We start from the raw sequence: 23,289 nt of genomic DNA on the forward strand, positions 1-23,289 counted from the left end.
CTCACAATGCTTCATGAACACCCAGTCACAATGCAATAATTTCTCAGTTTTAGCATTTGTGCACATGGATGGGCAGTGACCTCAGCCAAACAAAAAATGCAGGTACACAAAGGGGCAAACAAGTAACACAGCAAAAATGACATAATTAATGAATTGCTACAGTTGACTGACTGGGTGTAGTTGGCAGTTGGTCTTTGTTAATTCCTCCCAGACAGGCCCACAATAGAGGGATTAGCTGTGTCCAAATGGCCCATCTGATGGCAGGAGGGGAGTGGGACAGAGCTGGGTACAGCCCCACTTGCAATTGAATAGGCTGTGCTCTGCCTTCACACAAAGGACTTGCTGCCACTGCATTTACATTGTAGCCAGCCTGGAAAGTCAGGAATTTCCAATCATTTCAAAAGAGAAACTGCTACAAATATATCCCTCTTCACAGAAGGCACCATATGTAAAAACCCAGTATTCAGTTCACTTTCTGAACCTGCGGGAGGTCTCTCAGAGGACTGCCTGCGACTGTGGCCCAATGGGTACAAGAGTGACTCCAAGGGCATGTTTGCTGGCTTCCTGTTCAGAGCCACAGTGACATAACAGGCCCCACAGCCTTAAATCTGCCCCTGGACCCAGTCTGAGTGAGTCATAACACCCCATGTGGTGCCCCTCACTCTGAGACAGTCAGCAGTGGTGCTAATGTTGGCCAGATAGCCCAAACAGAAAACGTGTGACAGCATTTCTGTCTAAGAATTTGCTCTGAGAACCAAGCAAAGAACAGGATCAACCTGCTTCTCTCTCTGCCCAGGTTGGATCGTCGGTCAGGTCTAAGGAGGATCGTGGCTACTCCCACTACCTTTTTCTCTGCAGTAGCAAATCCTGTACAATGGTCTTTCACAGTGCTTTATTTGTAAAATTATAAGTGCTGGTGCCCAAAGCGCTGCTCAGACACCAGTAACTAGCACTATAACATGTCAGAGCATGAATATCTAGGGGTTGTAGTCCAGAATTCATCTTGGGTCTCTTTAATTCACTGCCAGGCACTCCTTGCCCCATTATCTCACTCTTACAGATATCTGCTTTTCTCTGGGTGATGGAATTTCAGTGTTAATTTGCCTATGTTTTTTCAGTTTGTTTGTATTTCCTTCTGTTGGCCTTAGGGAAATGTCCATTGTGGAAATATAAGTGCTGGTGCCACCCACCAGCAACCGGCTCAAATTAAGAACTGGTCCTACACCAAAGGGGTACCCAGCCTCCTGGAACTCTAGTCTGCTACAGCCTCCTACCTCACTCCGCTGGAGATTTTAGAGTTCTAAAAAATGGACTAAATCAGAATGAAGAAATCTTCACTGCAGCTACGTTCAACGGCTTCCTGATGATGATGGTCTCCCCTTTGACACCGCCTGCAGCCTTGCATCCCACTGAACTTCACCTCCACAGAACTTTTTCTCCAAAATTTCCTCTAAGTACAAAAGTAAGCACCTACCAAGCCCAATCCACTTCTTGTATCTCTGTAGTGGTCTGCCATATTTTTCTACTTTGACCCGGTCTCGAGCAAATAAATATCTGTGAGTGGAGCTCTGATCTTTTAGGCTCTAGTTTTTACTTAACAATTGAAAAAAAAAATATCTCCAGTTCTACTGACTGGATTTCTGTCATTTTGGTGTTAAATCGTTTATTAACGTTTAATCTATTTTTCTAAATTGGTGTGGCATTTTTCTTAGGTTGTGTTTCCTTGATTAATGTTTGTGTGCTGCATAAATACTTTACACATTGCCTTTAGGTTAAGCCTGACTGATTTTGTGCTAAGCTCCTAGAGTGTTAAGCACACATTTATTTAGTTTTGTTTTGACTTTTGTGGTTGATACTGATAGGGATTGTAGCTCTTGCTTGACCACAGTTAACATTTCAGTCAACCAACAATCCAAATTCTCCCATGTAGTAATAGCAACAGGATAGTTTTTGTTTCCTTGAAGTACAGAGAAATACAGAAATGTACTCCAATTCCAATACTGAGATTCTCAATGCTAGCCTGGGAAGACTACTAAACCAAACATAAGGAGGCCTCGCCAACCTCCAATGTCCTCAAGAAACTTCTAAATGCCCTACACTAACTTCATTTCAGCAGCCCAAATGCAACAGACATGTTTTACTCTGTCCATAAACAAATGCTCTTGAAATTAGAGAACACGGTGTAGTGGTATACTTTTAATTGTCAACTTTGTACTTTCCACTGCACTCCACAATGAAGAACCAGCAGTTGTCAACAATCACAACCACAATGGCATATCTGAAGTCCACCAAAAGACCATCACTCACACACCAATAGATGAGTTAGACGTCTTTCTTAAAATGTACGTGCATAATTGTCTGATTCTTGAGCACAGGCATACAGTCTTCTCTTAGCTCCCCTTACACTTGAGGTTCTTTGACTTCTAAGAATTGGGCTTGGACATGAAGGGTACTGAGGAAATGGAGTGTTTGTTGATCATTCTGAATGTCATAATTTAATAGCGGAAGTGCCTCTCTCATTGACAATACACCTGGCTGCATTGAAGGAAATGATCAGACATACCAGTGTTTTCTTCTATTTCTAGCCAGAGATCATCGAAGCCACCTGCCTTGCAATGATAGTGTATACATGTTTCTTATATGTCAGGTGCTTTGTTACCTATTGCACAGGTATTCAACAACAAACAACAAATACTTTATTTCGGCTAAAAAGCCATAAAAGTGAACAATTAACACCATAACATATTGATTTGTGGAAGGAAAAAATAAACGAAATACCATATTATACATATTAAAATCCTAAATGAATTTTAAAATCACATGATTTTAAGACAATACAATACAAACATTATTATTCTTTAAATCTTAAAATTCTATCATTTTAAATATAAAAAGTTAATAACTCGTTATCTTGTTCCAATCAAATCGAATAATAAATTATTATAATAAATAACTAAGACCAATTTTTAAAATAGACAATTATAACAACTCTCTAGTTCTTATAGCCCATGCACTTTGCAGATATCTTGCAACTGAAAATACTATTTTATCATTTGTATCAGTTATCATCAATCGCAATGCTATTTTCCATTCCCTTATCCCCCATAGTCTGCATAACGGGGCAATCCACTTCTTCCTCGGGCCATATATCTAGGGCAAAAGAACATAAAGTGCGCGAGTGACTCTGTAGTTTTTTTACAAAAATGACAAAATATTAAATTCCGGTCCTCCGCTCTCCATCTCACAGTAAATGTCTTGAGCGGGAGGATCCCTAACCTGAATTTAATATAAAGCGCTTTAACATAGGGGGGATTTACATTGTCCATATATACCTCAAATTTAGGACTACATTTATGGTCTAAAAACTGCAAGGTCCGACTTCCTTTACAATTATACCATGTTTGGAACAAAATATTCTCCCAATAACACCTTTTTATTCGGTCTTTTACTTCCTTGGTCAGATTCTGAGGAGCACTCCAGACCTCTTCCATATTAAGAAGTTTACACATATCTCTAATGTGTCTCAACCATGGGATCTTTACTACAGAATCATCTACTAAGAACTCTTCTAACGCTATCTGGAGAGTAGACAGATGCTCAGAGGTCCAAAGGCGAACCCAATACTTAAGTGGTCTTAATGCAATTACGTTGTGTATCTCATTTAGAGCTAAATCAAATCTGAGGGGATGAAAGGGGTACTCATTGGCAATCGTAATAAATTTCTTAAAAAGCGATTTTCTACTATAGTCAAACACCTAGAATTAGTGTGTCCCCAAAGCTCAGCACCATAGATTGAAGCTGCAACTGCCGCTGCTTTGTAAACAGTAATAGCAGGTGATATCTCCCCTTCTGAGATATTGGCAATTTTCCTCCCTATCACTGTTGACCTCTGCCTAAGGGCCATCGAACTCTTTTCAATCTGCGCCGACCATCCTTGGTCATCACTTAATCTAATCCCCAGATAATCAAATTGACTGACTTTCTCCACTAATTTGCCTGCTATAGTCATTTTCCCCCTAAAAGATTTGTGCGGATTAAAAACCATAAACTTTGATTTGATTGGGTTTATTTCAAGATCTCTTTTAAGACAGAATTGATAAAAAGCATCCAATTCATTTTGCAAGCCCATAGGTGTTCTCGAAATTAGTAAAGTGTCGTCAGCGAACATTAAAATGGGAACAGAGGATCCAGCTAGCTTTGGGGCGTCATGTTTACATTTTAGTAGTTGGTCTGCCGCACCGTTAATGTAGAGGTTAAACAATGTTGGGGCCAAAATGCACCCTTGTCTCACCCCCCCTATTAACAGGTATAGCTTGTGTTAGATCACCACTTTGGGACCAGCGAACTTTGGCATACGTCCCCTCATGTAAGTACCTTATCAGACTTAATATTTCTCCATCGAGTTGATAGCTCTCCAAGACACTCCACAATTGGTCCCTTGGGACCATATCAAAGGCAGCTTTTAAGTCAATGAAGGCTACATACAGGTGACATTTCTTGCACAGGTATTCAGTGCCTCACCTCGTTAAAATATTTTTTTTTTCAAAGGCCACAGATTCAGTGAAATATTGGCCAAGTATTGTTAATGCTACTGCCATCCTGGGCACTGTCAAAAGGTCTGCTTCAAGTGCATCTATTGCTGCTGGTTCTTCCAACGCATTCCACGACATGCTCTCTGGCATTATATTGCAACTGCCTGACTTTCCATTCCCCCTCACGCCAATCCTCTGCCCAAAAGAAATACATATCAAACGTACATTTTATCTTTCTATCAGCAGAATCTGATTTTTTGTTGCAAATATTTGGATGCCTCAAAAAAAAACTGTATAAAATTATTGGCATGTTTCTGCTAATAACAGGGTTAGTTTACAATATGGACCTCCAATTTATATCAAGTAGAAAAGCACAAAGCTCCAGTTTTCCATGATGTCACTTGTAACCTCGAGCTTAAACCTCCACATTACTGAAAATTGCCTACCTAAAATATGATATAGTGTATGCATACCAAATCCTCTTTGTATTTTTAATCCAGCAGCAGAGGGACTGAGGATTCATAGGGAAACAAAGCACAAGATAGCCTAACAACCCTTTGCACCCCTTCAAAGTGTCTGATGTCCTGCCACCCACTATCCTGTGGCTATATTTAAACTTCTGCACGTGGCATTCTGATACTCTCCCTCTTAGGAGAACCATCCTCACCCGCCCAAATACAAAATAGCTCCAGTGCCCTGCCACCTTCCACACCCACCCACAGCACTACTTTCCCCTCACCTTTTACCAACACAAAATAAATGTTGTGCACCATGACACCCTCCCCCACCACTCTCTGTGTCCTTCCTATCATTCCATCTTCAAAGCCACATTCTCCACCATCATGGTGAGAGGGAGAGTCAGCATGAGAATGATAGAAGCTCAATCGTGGCTTTGTCGCTGACAGCAGACAGGGAGGTTGGGGGCACATAAGCAATACCCACATTCCCCCCAAATCTCAGGGATCTGCAGAGATCTAGGAGAGGTATATTCAAAGACCTTGAAATAAAGACTGCAATTCCACATGCTATAAGTGCCAATTTTGTTAAGGCAGGAAAACATAGCTGGAATGTCTCAAGCTTAATATTAAGCCCCACTTCCGTGTAGTATCAAGCCTCAAGTTTAAATAGCTTTTTATTAAACAAGCCATCCTCAAGAGCACTCTATCATGATCTAGCTCTAGTGCTCCTTTCGCAAGACATGTGCAAGACCTGCTGAAGTTATATGCAACTGTCTAGCTTTCCAGTCCCCTCTATGGTACGTTCTGTACCTAACAAATAACAAATGAGACTTTCAGTGAGGTAAAGCCATGCTCATGCCTATCACTGCCTGAATCAAAGCTGCAGTGTGGGATTTACATAATGATGATCCTCAAAGGTAAACAAACAGGAAGCTGCCTGAAAGCATCAAACCCGTACAGATGAGCATTTCCCTTACCTTGTACAGAACTAGGATGTACACGAAGACCAGCTCAGAGTTCCTGGGTTGATGAGGCAAGTGGTCCAGCCTGTCAGCAAAACTCTTGTTTCCATCCAAATTGATTGGTCACAGAGCCAAGACTGGAAATGAGGGAGAGATCAGCTGTTGAAGAAAAAAGACAGGGTGTGAGAGGATGTTCAAACATGACAGAGCAATAGATCGCAAGTTAAAATTCAATCTTGGCTTGGGTGGCTCATACTTTTATTCTTAACTGGTTGATAAATTGAGCACCGCTCTGTTAGGCATTCCTTAAGTTCATCTAACTATGGAGGTTAAAAGTGTTTGACAGACGGTTTGATATAGGTCTATATATATACTTCTTTAGCGCAGCATTTGCGTCGTTTTTTGACGCAAAATTGGCGCAAATTTACAAAATACAATTGTATTTTGTAAGATTGCGCTGCTTTTGCGTCAAAAAATGACTCAAATGCGACGCTAAAAAAGTATAAATATGGGCCCTAATTTCTTGGAAACAAAGAGCTGCAACCTCCAGTCTCCCTCTTCAGGTGTCACCACCAAGGGTCTTGCACATGAGAATGTATTTTTTAAGAAGCATGGTTCACCGTGGGAAAGTTTAAACCATAGATCACTCTAAGATTAGAAAAGTGCATATTACATTTTCTTATTCAGTATTATGCTGATACTGAAATATTCCGAGTTGCTTCATTACTTTGGTTTCATTATAGACGCCGGGACACAGTTAGCATTGCACGGTTGAAACCCTGTTCGTTATATCGAATTCTAGAAACGTCTTTAGAAGGTCGGAGCATGGCCTCCCTCGAGAAGGACTTGAAACCTGTGACCCACCTGAAGGATCTAAGTAAAAGAAAAGTCACAATCAAGTGTATTTGAGTTATCTTGTTCTTTAAATAAAACCAGCGCAGACATTTATTGCCCCAAACCATTTCTTCAAGGCTCATTGTTTCATTTCTTAAATATGCAAGAGAGTTCTATTGAAACAGCCTTTTAAAACAGTGTGAAATAATCTAGTCTTCCGTGTGCGCCCTCTAATGAGCTTCTCTTGCAATATACTCTGCTTTCGAATGAACCAGTTGATATCACTACATCGATCATCTGACGGCATATGTATGGTCACGTGACGCATCACCAGTTATACACCTGGATGCATTGCTAATCTCTTCTTCAGAGGATTTGTCGGAATGAAAATGCAGAGAGCTTTTTTGGGGTAGAATTACTAGAATAAGGGAATGCAGAAGGTGTTTTTTTTTAATGAAGACCTAATTTTGGGCACTATTTCTGTTTGGTGGAGGGGGGAGAGACGCTGTCTAGAGGTGGTCCTCTAACCCTCACCAAACCCAGTTTCCTATGACAGTCAGGAACTTTGTCTGTATGTCCACCACAACACCATCCACCTTGGGCCACAAAATCGCTGAGTTATTGTGAGGATATTCCACCCTGTTCCCAGCCCATCTCCCCCTTCCCCCCCCCCCCGCTCCCCCTGCTAGGCATGGTGAAAACCGGGAGGGAAAATGTTAAATCAACCCCAAGTTGTATAATTCCTTGTGCATCGGGGCCAACTTCTTTTTGTGCAAAGTAAACATACTCCTGCAGTGTTTTTCCTCCTCAACAAAACTTGCTGAGTGCGCACTTTAAACATGGTGCACAGTCTGCAAATGTTACTGCTCTGAAAAGATGTGCCCTGGAGGCATGGTTCTTGCTATATATTATAATATCATTATACGGATTGGTTCTTCAATGGTGGGTTTGAAAAGCGAGAAATGTATACGTATTATACCTTTTGCTACAGTATTTGCACATAACCAAAACAGTCTCAAAATGCAACCCTTTGTGCTCTAGTTGTAAAGCTCATCACATTTAGGCACTTTACGGAGTAAACCAAGATTTGGCTGGCATATTTTCGAGACCTCTTCATCCCTCTATTTTTGGGCCAGAAAGGTCATGTGCGACCTTAGCCCCACACCACTGTAATTGGGCACCACGAAATGAAGACGACCAGGCCGCCTTTAACAATGGCCATATCTGTTCCTGAAAAGTAGTTCTGTAACAGCGAAGGGAGAATGTTCGCACTGAGAGTAACATAGTTAGTGAATGATCATAGCAGCTATTCGGGGCCATGTTTTACACAGATTGTTGAGTAGGCAGAAATTCCCTCACCTAGCAAAGCAGGTCACCACGAGCAGCAGAACGTGGCAATCCGTTATCATTAGCTCTGCGGGAAGGCTCTGAAGACACTTGAAGGAATTAAATGACCTGGAAAACACTACCTATGGAAAAGTCTACCGCGCTGATCTCCATTACTGCCATTGCTATGCATCACTAGCACAAAGAACAGCAAAGGGAATTGCTGTAGGAGAAATAGCACTGCAAACACCATTCATCTTCCGATATCATTTTCGCAATTTGTCCAAAAAACACGGAAGGAGTCTCTTTATGTCCCTTTTATTTCTCTGCATATTATTGCACATTAGTTTTTACAAAATGGGCCAATTATCCCCTTCTAAAAACCTATAAGGAAGCTTTTTCCATTCGAACATGTAATGATAGCTGGTTTTTAGCCAGTTTTTATATAGGGCTTCATGTTGCACTTATGCACTGCATTACGGTAGCATAAGTGGCAACCAATTTGATGTTACTCATCAGCAGAAGTTCCAACAGCGGGTGGACTAACAACAGAGCTTTCCTGCCTGCTACACAAATTAATTTTACCGCTTGTTAGAGCTGGATCAATATTTATCCTATCAACTATGTTATTAACATTACTTCATGACCATAAAAGTTACGGTTCAATGGCGTATTTCATAGCCAAACATAAAATGAAGCTTTTATCACACCATGATGACAGGAACACAAACAGTTGCTACAGAGCAGTGGATATTTAATTACTCTACATTAGGATATGTTTCTTAAAATGTAAACTTACATGGAGAAAACCACAAATTGCTTTCAGTGAGCACCCACATTTCTTCAAGGAGTTTCAAGGCATGTCCTTTTTCATTTTTTTTCATTCAGCTTTTGTGAGAGACTGGAATAAAAGCGCTGGTTCAAGATTTCTGCAGCCAGCGTAAAGTACCAGCGGGTAGTGCCTGGCACTGGCACCTACTTTTCTTGCCCTACGGTAAATATAACTCTCGCCCCCTCCATGCACAGTTTTCTCATCAATAGTTTTACTGAAAATGTTGCAGTGATGTTATCAATGATGTCATATAGGATGTCTTGATTGATGTAATATGTGGGGTAATTAGCATCGCATGACAAGGGCATGGGTTATAGTGACCTTAGGGCACAAGTTACATTTTCTTGAGATAATTATAACTATAGCTGCTGAATTTCTAGGGTTTATGGTAAAATCAGAACAGAAATATAACGTCCCTGTTACTTTTTGTGTGTGAATTTCTAATTAAAAAAAAAAAAAAAATCTATTTCCTAACTGTAACATCCCTGTAACCTTTGTTTTTTCAGTGAATTTCTAAAGTTTCTTTTATGCTATTTCCTAACTAGAATGTCCCTGTAACCTGGTTGTATGAGTGGGGAGTGAGTACCTGTGTGGTTCTGTGAGTGGCTGTATAGGTGTCTGAGTGGTTGTGTGGTTGTGTAAGTGGGCAAGGGTGTGAGTAGGTGTGTGTGTGTGTGTGTGTGTGCTGTGTCGGTCTGTGAGTGGGTGTGTGAGTGGCTGTACGTGTGTGGATATGTAAGCAGGTGTGTGAGTAGGTATATGGGAACGTTTATATGTTTTTTTTGGTTGGGGTCTGGCTCCCCTAATCCTCCAGAATCTGTAAGGATCCAAGAGGACCAAAGTGAGCTTTAAAAAAAACAACAAAAAAAACAAACAAAAAAACACACTTTTGGACAATTTCTTGCCAATGAAGGATTATTCACAGTCCCTGCCCTTCCCCCCGTTAGTCTCACGGGGTCAAAGTACTTCTACCCTGACCCCTTCTATCACTTTTACATTTAATTTTCCACACTGGGAACTAAGTCCTGATAACTAAAATGGTGGCTGCAACTTTCTTCTCATGTTGCAGACAGATAACCCCTACATTCCTGTTGGTGCATGGATCTGTGAATCTGCCCAGATCAGTGTGTCAAGATATACACATATCTTTTTACTTTAATAACTACTAACAGATTTACACCAAATTACAAAAAGCGCTCTTTTTGGACCACGATCTATTGCTTTCTGTCAAATTTAGAGTAATTCCATTCAGCAGTTCAGGCTGTAGTCGTGTTTAAGATCCGTGTGGGAAACTGCATGAGTAAAATGCCCCTTTTTCTCAGTCCCAGCTTGATTAATTACCCACAATATTACATAGAGCAGCTGAAGTGGCTGGCAAACTAGTTTAGTTTTGAAAATGTTGTAAAGATTGGTCAAATGGCACCAAAGTTTTAGCAAACCAAAGGATGCTTTCCCTATGGAAACTAGGTTCTAACTATAACTACTTACTGGTGATCGCCCGTAGGTAATATAAATAGCTTAAAATATATATTATAGAAATTAACTAACACGGATTGGCTTTGGAAATATAAAAACAAATATGTTGTTTGGGATATGCTTGAAACTGCAAACAGTCAACCACACCTGCTACAGTTAATGTGAAGCTAGTATGCTGTTGAGAGAAAGTCTTGTGAACTTTCAACCTACTAGTAGGCAAAGACTATTGCAGACATGCTTACTATGGAAACAAAGCTTAATGAGTGTGGGGGAAGGGAACTAAAGAGATTGCAGTGTGAAACTGAAAAGACTGGTGTAGAAAAATTGCTCAATTGGGAGTGTATGTCTTGTAATTGACAATATTTTACAAAGTAAAAACCATTGAGAGCACAATGTTGAATGCTTTTACGGGCTACCATTTGGATCAGCGGATCGCCTGCGGATCACAAGAGGGGCGAAAACGATGAGTGCTGATTTGGGATTCTTTACAGTTAACATGGAAAGGGTTAACAAAGAGTGCCCATTTAGAAGTGGTACATCAAAAATAAAAGATGGAAGGAAGTCTGAGATTTGCTAAGTACAGCAGAATGAGAGAAAGCGTAGTGGCAAACGTAGCCATTATTAGTACTTTTCTACTGGAATGGGGATTGCCATATTTCTGACTTGAGATCTGCAGTGGAAAAAAGATATTAAGTGACATTAACATAAAAGTTGGACAGCAGCAAAGACCTTTACTTTACAGGTATGTGAATTAGGTTGTACTATAACAAAGTACATTTAAAAACAATCTCTAAGTGTATATAAGCTGAAGATAGCGTGTAGCTTCTAGACACAGTAAAAGGCAAAATAGAAAGGAGGTTAGAACATTAAGTAAAACAAATAGAGATGCAAAAGAGGAAGAGTAATTGTTATACTGAAAATAGTTGTTTTATTAAACTGATATGAATAAAGATGTTTGAAATTAGATGTGGGAACTTGCTTACGGTATATAATTTAAATCTATGTAATCTGCACCCACTCACAGTCAGGCATGCACTTACACACCCAGTTACACTCCTATAAAAGCACTTATGTACCCAGTAGTCAAATACACAGATAGTCACTGACACTGTCAGTCGCATACCGGTAAGACGATTCATACATCCATTTACTAACACATACATCCACTGACAGTCATTCACACATTCACGCATGCACTCTCACACTCACTCATGCAACTATGAACCTATTCAAGTACACAGCACTCAGTTAGTTATACATGCACTTACATACCCATACACCCAGTTATACACCTTTACAGCTACTCACATACCTATTTACAAAATCATAGTCATTCACACACCCAGCCAGACAGGGACAGAGGCACTTACACATTCACTCACACACCTACACAGCATTTATGTATCCACCGTAAACACAGCCACTTGCACACACAGCTACACATCCACACACACTCACTAACACAGCCTGTAACCAATCCATACAGCCATTTACAGCGCCATTTAGACACCCATACAGTCACTAACACACTCACTCACACTTGCTCACAGCTAGTTACACATCCAGTGACACATTAATATAGGGCGTGATACGTTCACTCACATATCCCCTCAACCACTGACACACCCAGTCAACCACCCATACAGCCAATCATATAGCTATTTATTCACCCATACGTAAACACTTACACAGGCTGTTACACACTGACATAACCATTTATGTAGCTGCTCACTTGCTGATATTATATGATGTAATAAGAAATATAAAGGTAAATATATTCTGTATTTGCTTCTCAGATATCTACTTGTGTTTAAAGAGGAATGGAAGATGGAATGGTGTGGTGAGAATTATGCTTGTAGACAACATCCATAAACTGGTCAACAGGCAACATTTTTGTGTGCAACTGGCATATTGCATTTGCTACAATGAGTGGCCATGTCTTCCTGTTTTGGTAAAACAATGGGCATGGTAACTATCTGGTCAAGCAGTAAGGGTCCCACACATGGTCAATTTGCTGCTGATGGAGCACCACCTTCCCTCTTTCTTATGTTTTGCTATGTCTCTCTACGTTTGGTTTTCAGGTGTTTCCAAATATAGGATATGCCATGTGAATATTTCTTCACCATCCCTCTTGACAGCTTATTTGCTGCAGATGTTGCATTGGACAATTTTTAGGAAGAGCATGTTTCAGATTCACAACTAGCAGCGTTTAAGGCAATTTGAATTCTTATGTTACCCCAATTAATTTTTCCTTAGTGTCTTCTTTATTATGTATCAATGTTGGGTTTCATTACCAAATACCTACTAACAACCCACCGTATTTCATAAGGCTAAACAAAATCCAGTTCACATTGCCTATCTGCTCTACGATTGCCTACCAGCTATAACCAAGTAGATGAACAACTAGCATAAAAGGAAGCACCAAAGACATGGGTGGTGCTTTTTGTCAACTCATCCCAAATCAAGTTCATGGATTTGTGAAGTTCAGAGTTGGGGCGCGGCCTATAACCATGGCCTTGATGCATGACCTTTGCTTTCATGTGTATGAAGGCTTGTTCTTGATGTCACATTTTACCTCAATAATACCTGTGTGTTTCATCCATCCAAAGACCGTGTACAATTGTCTCTGCTTATCACAATTGCTCCCATCAATAGATTCCGATGAGTTTGAAGCGGGCTTAACTATTCAGGTTTGGTAGAAGAGCTCTGGTGTTTATTAGTCCATTGGACTTGCAGAAAATATAATTACTCTCAAGACAGAATATTATTTTCTGTGTGTATTACTATAAGCAATAACATTCTTAATATTGGAAAGTAAAGTGACATTGCAGCATGCATATGGCTCTAGAGCAGGTGTTAGGTCTTCTGAAAATGAATGAACTTGAAGATAAGAATCGAATGGAGACTTTAGGGGATTAGAGAAGTGATCATAATGATACCAGTGTGTATTGTGCTCTGATAAAATAAACAGTAAACATATAGCTTCTTCATTGCTACTGGAACCTTTAATATACTATCAACCTCGACGCAATGTCCCAAATGAAATACATTTAAAGTAGAAGAAAAGGCAACTTTGAAGGTTACAGGACTCCTAATTTAGGTCTGGAAGGAAAACAAGTTTTTAGTTGAGTTGTCAAAAAGGGACTTTTGCCATGTAAGTGCAAGGACAAAAAAAACAACCTGTTGTATTTACTAATACTGTGCATTTGACTGATAAAGTAAGTGGGCAGAGGCCCTTTTTCATTTACAAAGCCAGTTAACTGATGAGAAATCTCTTTAGTAAAACCAAGACAAGCCAAGGAATGGAAAATGTGTTTTCTGTTCTTAAAATCTCCAAATCACATATGCTGTTATCAAGCAATTAACTCCAGAAAGCTGTGATCACTGCAGTTTGCAGACAAACACAATACTGGTTTCTTGTTGTGGAGTTTCAGAGTAACAGACAAAATCATTAGAAAATACCAGTGATTGACTGAGATGAAAGCTTAATAGGTCCATGGCAATGTCTTACAGAGAGCCTTTGTAAGACGTTTCATGTTTTCATGGCAATATCTCCTAACTGTTTCTTGCTTTTTCTGTCCCATTATTTAAGTGTTGGGCTGAGGACTGCTTACCAGGAGTAAGCCACTAGGTCTCAGCGTTGACTGTGCACGAAGCATACACGACGCGAGTACGCGTCTCCTCTGTGTATGCTTCGTGTATGCTTTGTGCACAGTCAACGCTGATACGGCTTTTCAAAGTTGGAGCTTGATACAGAAGATGGTTATATCTGTCCACGGCTTGATACTTGATGTAAGATTACAGATTTAGTTACCGTATCTTTAATAACGGTTGGCCAATATTAACTTTGAGACTGGTTTGAAGAAAAGCCCTGAAGAAGTCGTTCGGGAATTCAAAGAAGTTTTCCCTTGACGAAACACGTGTTGGCTGAAATATTGTCATCAGGCTGCAGTGATTACACCAAAATTTTATTGCAGCACCACGGAAGGACTTTCATTTGTTATACTCTCCAATTTTTGTTTTGATTTGATTTGGCTATAATTACACGATTAGGTCACATTTGTATTACTACGGTTAAATACCCGTCTAACATGACAAAGCCAACTTAAATTAAATTTTGATTGTGTTCTCTTTTTACGAATATTGTTCTGTGATGAGAGAGATGCCACACATTGTTGTCTTCTGTCAGCCACTAGGTGTTTAATTGAAAATGATGTTCCATTAACTCCACGTGCAACCGCTGTAAAAATGGCCCTAATACGACATTGCGTCAGGTCACTAGGCCAACAGTGGACAGTGTTAGATGTTGATTGCCAATAGGAGTTATGGACCAGGGCAAGTATGATTTTTCACTATAGTTAAAAATTTCTTGTGATCTTTCTGAGTAACATAGAAACATGACAGGCCAGTGACTGCAGCTTGATCACTCCTAAAAGTGTATTTTTGGTATACATTAATTTTTCTCACCCATTTTTTTAAAATGTCACAATAATTGGGATCAATACCCCCAATTTCAAAATCAGGTAAAAAAGTTATGGGAGGGTCAAGAGTGTGTCTCCTATCCAGAAAAGGGTAATCCATCATAAAGACCCAGAAAACTGGCTTTGCCTACCCTTGGCAGGAGTATATATTCAGCAGTTTTCAGAGTAAAATATTACCTGCAAAATTGTAAACGCTGAATTAATACTGATGAAAAAATATATGGCTCAACATGCTTGAAGTACCGCAGAGGGACAATGAACTAATACAAAAAGTTGGAAGAAGGTTAAAAACAAGAGTGCAATAATTACGGTACACCACATATGATGTGGTGATATACCCATCAATGTATACTTTGGTGGGTGTTCCTCTGTTATGAAATGCTAACACCCTGCCCCTCTTATGAGAGTTACTCACCGTTAAGATCCATTTACATGTACAAAGTTGTGTGATGTCAATATGAATCTCTTAATGCGTATGTTTGTACATCTATGTAATAGTTTTGTAAAAGGGTCCTAATACTTTATCACTGATAAGATATGCCTTAAAAAACTCACAGGGTCAATGCAAAAAAAGCAATGGATGTAATGCTTGCTTTAATATCAGCCACTGGTAATTACTCTGGGCTGCATTCCAGTACATTGATTCTTAGCTCGCCGGTTCCAATGGTCAGTTTGGATTGAACTGCCAGGCTAAGTCCAACTCTGAAAAAGAACACCAGCAATTTATACTGGTATCAGTGTTGTTGAGCCTCATCTGTCAGGTGCAGACTGATTCCTATTACATCTTCAGCTAAGGACCCACCCATGCCTGGATATACTAGAGAGAGAGACTCAACCAGTCATTACATGAAGTGATGAATGTTTGAATTGCCTAAATCACTGGAAATTACTGTGCTCCGCATCCATCTTTTCATCAGATTTTCTCTGCCATTACAGACACAGCCACATGCAAATCAGTCTTGGTCCCATTCACAAAGGGTCGGGTCAAATGAGGACCACCGTAAATAACATTGGATGACATTTATTCAAGTATTTCATCCAATGTTTGTTTGCTTTGTCTCAACTTTCTGCACAGTTCTTTTCACTGAAGATAAAATGCAATGTGCATATTCACGGTTGTATGGTGTTTGAGCACTGTTTTAAAATATGCGTTAGAAACAAATAGAAATTACAGTACTTCTTTTAGTGGTCCCAATAGACTTAATCGACTGCCAAGGTTGCAACAATGTGTGATACCCCTTTCTTCAGTTTACAGAAATCTGTTGTCTCTTGCCACTGGGTTGTACCTGTGTGCTTTCTGGGAGCCAGCATTTTTCCCCAAAACATATTTCTATTGTTACGTAAAAAAGAACTATACTGAGTCATCACTGTGGAGTGAAGTCTCAATGAACAGCTCAGACTGTCGCAAAGCACTACCATACACATACATCAGCAGGGGACATGTGTCAGTATAGGGTATAGTTCACTGATAAATTATGCACCTGCTTTAAAAATAGTATTATAGATCAGATGACATATGTTAGAAATATTATCACTCAGTAGTAAAAAAGGAATAGTAATTTAACTTATGTAGTAACTTATACATCTTTAAGTCTCAGAACCTTTACAAAACAGTTACACTCACTAAATGAAGTCATCAAGGATGTCATTTGAGATGTCATCTTTGATGTCATTAGCAATGTCACTTACCATGTCATGAGTGATGTAATATGTGAAATAGATCATATGCAGTGTATTGTGGGGGTGTCAGTTATAGTTAGCTCAGATAACTAAACTACTGAATTTCTATGGTTTTGTCTGTGTAAAATGTAAGCCTGACAACCCTGTAACCTTTGTTTCTTCAGTATATATATATATATATATATATATATATATATATATATATATATATATATATATATATATATATATATATATATTTTTTTTTTACTGTTAGACTTGGCATGGTCTTCCCTAAATCTTTGGCTCTGTTTCCCAGGTTGCTGATGTGTGCTGGACTCTTTTTTGCTGTTTTTGTTACTCTGGGCACTTTACCACTGCTATCCAGTGCTAAAGTGCAAGTGTTCCTATGTAAAATATATGTGTAATTGGCTTTCCATGGTTGGCATATTTGATTTACTAGTAAGTCCCTAGTACAGTGCACTAGAGGTAAATCAAATGCTACTAGTGGGCCTGCAGCACTGATTGTGCCATCCACATAAGTAGCCCTGGAAACATGTCTCAGATATGCCACTGCAGTGTCTGTGTGTGCAGTCTTGCACTGCCAATTCGACTTACCAAGTGTACTCACTTGCCAGACCTAAACCTTCCCTTTTTATACATGTAAGGCACCCCTAAGGTAGGTCCTAGGTAGCCGCTTGGGCAGGGTGCAGTGTATGTTAAAGATGAGACATGTACTTATGTGTTTTTCATGTCCTGTCAGTGAATATACTGCCAAATTCGTTTTTCACTGTTTCAAGACCTGTCTCTCTCATAGGTTAACATGGGGGCTGCCTTTAAATGTTATTAAAGCGTGGATTCCCTTTGGGAGTAGATATAATTTAAAAATACATCTTTTAGTGAAGTTGTTTTTTAGATTATGTGTTTGAAAATACCACTTTTAGAAAGTAGGCATTTTCTTGCTTAAACCATCCTGTGACTCTGCGCCTGTGGCCCTGTGACATCATCGCGACCCCGTAAGGTTGCCCCGCAACATCATGACTCCACTGGATGTTACATCTGCCGGAACCATGGGACCCACTTTGCCTCTGACAACGCTTCACCTCCACTGCCCTGTAGTGAGGACCCGATGCCGCTGTTCTCCAGCCCTGTGGCACCGGAACCGGTGCCACCTCGGACCCAGCGAAGCCGCTCTCCCTGACTCCGTGCACCAGCCTGTTTTCTACTTGTTTTTTAAGGTACTGTACCTGGGGGTCGAACGACTCCATAAACGGCGTCATTGGTGTTGCATTGTAGGCAACGACTGTCACGACGCTGCATAATACCAACTTTCAGTATTTGTGCCTCAAGGCACTGTTTTCATGCTTTTCAGTGCTAAATTCATATTTTTAACTGTATATTGTGGATTTTTAGCGTATTTGGTCTGGTTTATTTAGATAAAATATTTACTATTTTTCTAAACCTGTGTTGTGTCATTTTGTAGTGATTCACAGTATTACTGTGTGTGTTTGTACAAATACTTAACACATTGTCTCTGAGTTAAGCCTGCCTGCTCATGCCAAGCTACTAAGGGGGTGAGCAGGGGTTAACTGAGTGTGAGTCTCCTTTTCCCTGAGTAGAGTGAGGGTCCTTGCTTGGACAGGGGGTAACCTGACTGCCAACCAAAGACCCCATTTCTTACAACTACCTATTGGCAGTTGCCACTAAGTAGTTATAGTTAGGACCTTGTTTCGTTTTGCTAATAACTGGCGCCATTTGATGAATCTTCATGAAATTTTTCAAGAAAATACTACGCTCACTACAGCATCTGTCCAAAAAGTTTCAGGATAATCCATCAAGCAGGGGGAGGGAAAGAGGAGGGGCCCCAAAATGCTTTTTCCCCCATACATTTTTCCATAGAGTTTTCGAACAGGAATAGGGCATTAACCACTGGACAGAATTACACCGGATTTGACAGAAAGGTAGCTCTTGGTCCAGAAAACAACCTTTTTGTTATTTGGTGTAAATCCATTCAGTAGTTTTTGAGAAATTAAAGAAAAAATACATTTTTATTTAGAGGGACCCGAAGGCTGTGCATACCCTCTTGATATCGTGCTGAGATCTGATTAGCATGTTAAGACTTGGCTTCAGATGAGTTCCAGAAAAAAGGTTAAAAAAAGAAAATGGGCTAGCGTAGGGGCAACCTGATTCCTTAGCTGTGGTGCTGCGGTCCCAGAAGGACAACCCCAGAGCAAAAATGCATTTTAATTTACATTTTGAATGTGGGGGGGGACCGCCACCTGCCTGGGCTAAAGTAATTATGTATGCGGGGGCCATGCAACCCCCCTGCAGTCCCAGAGACCACCACCTCCCTGGAGCTTTAAACTAAATAGATGCGGGGTGCCGACTGCTCCCCCAGCAGCCCTGGAGACCGCCACCTTCCCAGGACTTTAAAGTAAATTAATTTGGGGGGCACACCTCTGCAGCCCCAGTGACCACCACCTCCCTGTGCTTCAAACTAAATGAATGCATGGGTGCTGTCTGGCTCCCCAGCATCCCTGGGGACTGCCACCTTCCTGGGACTTCAAAGTAAATGGACACAGGGAGGTCTTCCACCCCCCTTTGCAGCCCCGGAGACCACTACCTCCCTGAGACTTCAAAGTAAAAGAATGCCGGGCAGCCCTCCTGCAGCCCAAGGGACCACCACTTGCCCAGGGCTTCAAAGTAAATAGATGTGGTGGGCTGCCTGCCCCCTCACAGCCCCTGGGGACCACCACCTCTCCTGGGCTTTCATAGTAAATGCAGGAGGCTTTGACAGCTCCCTCCAAGTCAGAGCAAACACTCCAGTTTCTGCAAGTGAGAGCTGTGAAACAGCTCTCACTTGCAGGAAGTGAAGTTTTTATCTGTTTCCCTCCACGCAAATATGCGTGGAGGGAAACAGATGAAAACATTGTTCCCTGCTGTTTAAAGCAGCTCATAGCTTCTGGAAGCAATGCTGGCTCCCACAGGATGTGGGGAGCCATTTTACACCACAGAGGCCTTGTGGCTCCTCCAGCGGTCCTGTCATTTTCTCTCTCTCGCTCTCTCTCTCCCTCTCTGTTCCATCCTACAATGGGATGGGCATGAAATAGAGAGTGATTGTCATTGCAATGATCTCTCTATACAATGACTTAAAAGAGTCAGACTACCAACTTGTTTGGCAAGAATGTTATAGTTATATTTGGATGCAGAGCAGAACAGAGTCACTTCTTGCCTAATGGTCAAGGTCTTGTGTTGTCACTCAGTAGGCAGAAGGGTCAAATCCTAGTATTACTTAGCAGTGTTTTTGTTTATTGTTAGAAATGGAGTCTTTGGTTGGCAGTCAGGTTACCCCTTGTCAAAGCAAGGACCCTCACTCTAGTCAGGGTAAGTCACACACAATCCAAATTATCCTGTGCCCACCCTCTGGTAGCTTGGCACTGAGCAGTCAGGCTTAACTTAGAAGGCAATGTGTAAAGTATTTGTGCAATAAATCATACAATAACACAATATAGCACCACAAAAATACACCACACAGTGTTTAGAAAAATATATAATATTTATCTGGATATTTGCACGTCAAAATGATAAAAGATGCAATATGAAATTGTAGAGATATCACTGAAAAGTGATATAAAGTGCCTGGTTTGGAGTGGAAAATCTCAGCAGAGGGCAGCAGAGGAGGAGATGCGTGGAAAAATGGTGTGTGCATCGGTTTCGCCCCTTCACACACGGACTTCCGTCATTATTTTCCACGCGGGGAGGCGTGCATCGTTATTTGGGAAGAAAAATGGTGCATGCGTCGGTTTCTCCCCTTCACACACGGACTTGCGTCGTTATTTTTCATTCTGGGAAGACGTGCGTTGTTTTCCGGCACGCGGACCGTCTCCTTCTGTGGGTCGTGGGATTACCAGATGTCCCAGGGTCTTTGCGTGGAATCCTAGGCTTGTTACCCGGCTGTGCGTCGTTCCGGTGGGCTGTGCATGGAATTTTCTTCCTCACTGCAGGCGTCGCGTCAATTTCCTCTCTGGAAGTCGGGCGGCATTGTCCAGGCGGGCCGTGCGTCAAAGTTCTGGTCGCACTGCAGGCGTCGCGTCGAGCGGCGTCTTTCCGGATCGGCGTGCGGTGAATTTTTCAACGCGGAGCAAGCTGTGCAATGAATTTTTCGGCGCACACGCGTCCAGTTGAAAAAGAGAAGTCTTTTTGGTCCCGAGACTTCAGGGAACAAGAGGCAAGCTCTATCCAAGCCCTTGGAGAGCACTTCTGCAGCAAGGCAAGAGTGCAGCAAGGCAGCAGGCCAACAGCAAGGCAGCAGTCCTTTGTAGAAAGCAGTCAGGTGAGTCCTTTGAGCAGCCAGGCAGTTCTTCTTGGCAGGATGCAGGTTCTGGTTCAGGTTTCTTCTCCAGCAAGTGTCTGAGGTGGTAGGGCAGAGGCCCTGTTTTATACAAAAATGTGCCTTTGAAGTGGGGGAGACTTCAAAGAGCGGCTAAGAAGTGCACCAGGCCCCCTTTCAGTTCAATCCTGTCTGCCAGGGTCCCAGTAGGGGGTGTGGCAGTCCTTTGTGTGAGGGCAGGCCCTCCACCCTCCCAGCCCAGGAAGACCCATTCAAAATGCAGATGTATGCAAGTGAGGCTGAGTACCCTGTGTTTGGGGTGTGTCTGAGTGAATGCACAAGGAGCGGTCAACTAAACCTAGCCAGACGTGGATTGTCAGGCACAGAAAGATTTAAGTGCAGAGAAATGCTCACTTTCTAAAAGTGGCATTTCTAGAATAGTAATATTAAATCCAACTTCACCAGTCAGCAGGATTTTTTATTACTATTCTGGCCATACTAAATATGACCTTCCTACTCCTTTCAGATCAGCAGCTACCACTTCAACAATGTATGAGGGCAGCCCCAATGTTAGCCTATGAAGGGAGCAGGCCTCACAGTAGTGTAAAAACGAATTTAGGAGTTTTACACTACCAGGACATATAAACTACACAGGTACATGTCCTGCCTTTTACCCACACAGCACCCTGCTCTAGGGGTTACCTAGGGCACACATTAGGGGTGACTTATATGTAGAAAAAGGGGAGTTTTAGGCTTGGCAAGTACTTTTAAATTCCAAGTCGAAGTGGCAGTGAAACTGCACACACAGGCCTTGCAATGGCAGGCCTGAGACAAGGTTAAGGGGCTACTTAAGTGGGTGGCACAACCAGTGCTGCAGGCCCACTAGTAGCATTTAATCTACAGGCCCTAGGCACATATAGTGCACTCGACTAGGGTCTTACAAGTAAATCAAATAGCCAATCATGGATAAACCAATCAACAGTACAATTTACACAGAGAGCATATGCACTTTAGCACTGGTTAGCAGTGGTAAAGTGCCCAGAGTCCAAAAGCCAACAACAACAGGTCAGACAAAATAGGAGGAAGGAGGCAAAAAGTTTGGGGATGACCCTGTAAAAAGGCCAGGTCCAACATTTATTTAATAGTGTTTTGACCGTTAAACCTTCCTAGTGATGGAACGTTCACGTTTCTTTCCAATCACATGCGTGGATTGACTGTCATAGGTATATCTGGAAGCATCACAGTAAGGAGTCACCTATGACCTATAAGTTGAAGTCACAGACACTCATACTGAAAGTTCTACTCCAGGTATGTCTGAAGTCATTTTCCTTTTTTAATTTCTTTTAAACTTAAAACGTTTAAGGTTCATACTGAAAGGTGATCTCACTGGTTTTAGATGACAAATACACTTTTCTCTTCAATTTGTCCTCAAATATCTCATTCTACGTATATCATTCATCAAAGCCTAAAAAACTGCTCTCCCTTGCTCTCGCTCAAGTTCTCTCTGTTAATCTCTTTCTCTTAATTTCTCTCCCTCTCTCTCAATCTCTCACTTTCTGTGTGTGTGTCTACTTCTATCTTTTGCATCCCATATTTGAATGGAAGAGGGAGAAAGAGAGAGATTGTTATTGCTATGATCTCTCCATATAATGACTTTAAAGAGTCAGACTAGCAAGATGTTTGATACAAATGTGTTATAGTTATGTTTGGATGCAGAGCAGAACAGTGTCACTTCTAGCCCAATAGTCAAAGGCTTGTGCTGTCACTCAGTAGGCTAAAGGTTCACAACCTAGTGTTACTTGGCAGTGTGTCTCTTTACTTTCTAGAGTTTTTACTGTTCAACATTCTTAGTGGAGAAACATTGAAGTATTTGTTCCCTCAAAACCTGTGGGTTGAATGTCATAGCAAAGTCTGGACACTGCACAGTAGGGAGTCCCCTTTGGCCAAGTGGTTGAGGTCTTAGACATACACACTAAAGGTTAAAGGTTTTAGTCCAGGTGAGTCTGTGGTCATTTCCTGTTTTAGTTTCTTTTCAAGTACAAATATTTAAGGTACATTCAGAAAGGTGATCTCGCACTTTTGAATTGACAAAAATATTTTTCTTTTAAATTTTTCTGGAAATAGCTCATTTTAAGTATATAATTCATCAGAGCCTAAATCTCTCGCTCAGTCTCTCACTTTCTTTCTCTGACTCTCTCTCAAGGTCGGGAGGCTAGGGGGGGGGTTGCGTGGTGCAAGGCTGGGTGGTTAGAAGGGGTTGGTTACCGGGCCTGGCTGATGGCCTTGCGTGGCAGTGGTTGGATTAAGATATAGTAATAAAAATTACTTTGCGTTAAAAAAAACATAGAAATGCACACTGAAAAAACTCAAAGGTTACAGGGATGTTATAGTTAGGTTCA

At 41.2% G+C, this 23,289-nt stretch overlaps 1 protein-coding gene across 6 annotated transcripts in view; it reads right to left on the reverse strand.

Annotated features, from left to right (window-relative positions):
* CNTN5 (contactin 5) overlaps positions 1 to 23,289 on the reverse strand; it is a 3,179,309-nt gene that overhangs the window by 2,144,551 nt on the left and 1,011,469 nt on the right. For all 6 annotated transcript variants that reach the window (XM_069202389.1, XM_069202386.1, XM_069202392.1 and 3 more), the window contains one exon: positions 5,968 to 6,111. The gene's annotated coding sequence lies outside the window, so the exon portion shown is untranslated. The remainder of the gene's footprint in view (positions 1 to 5,967; positions 6,112 to 23,289) is intronic.

The sequence above is a fragment of the Pleurodeles waltl genome, chromosome 8 (genome assembly GCF_031143425.1).
Source record: "Pleurodeles waltl isolate 20211129_DDA chromosome 8, aPleWal1.hap1.20221129, whole genome shotgun sequence".
In the NCBI taxonomy this organism is placed as follows: domain Eukaryota; kingdom Metazoa; phylum Chordata; class Amphibia; order Caudata; family Salamandridae; genus Pleurodeles; species Pleurodeles waltl.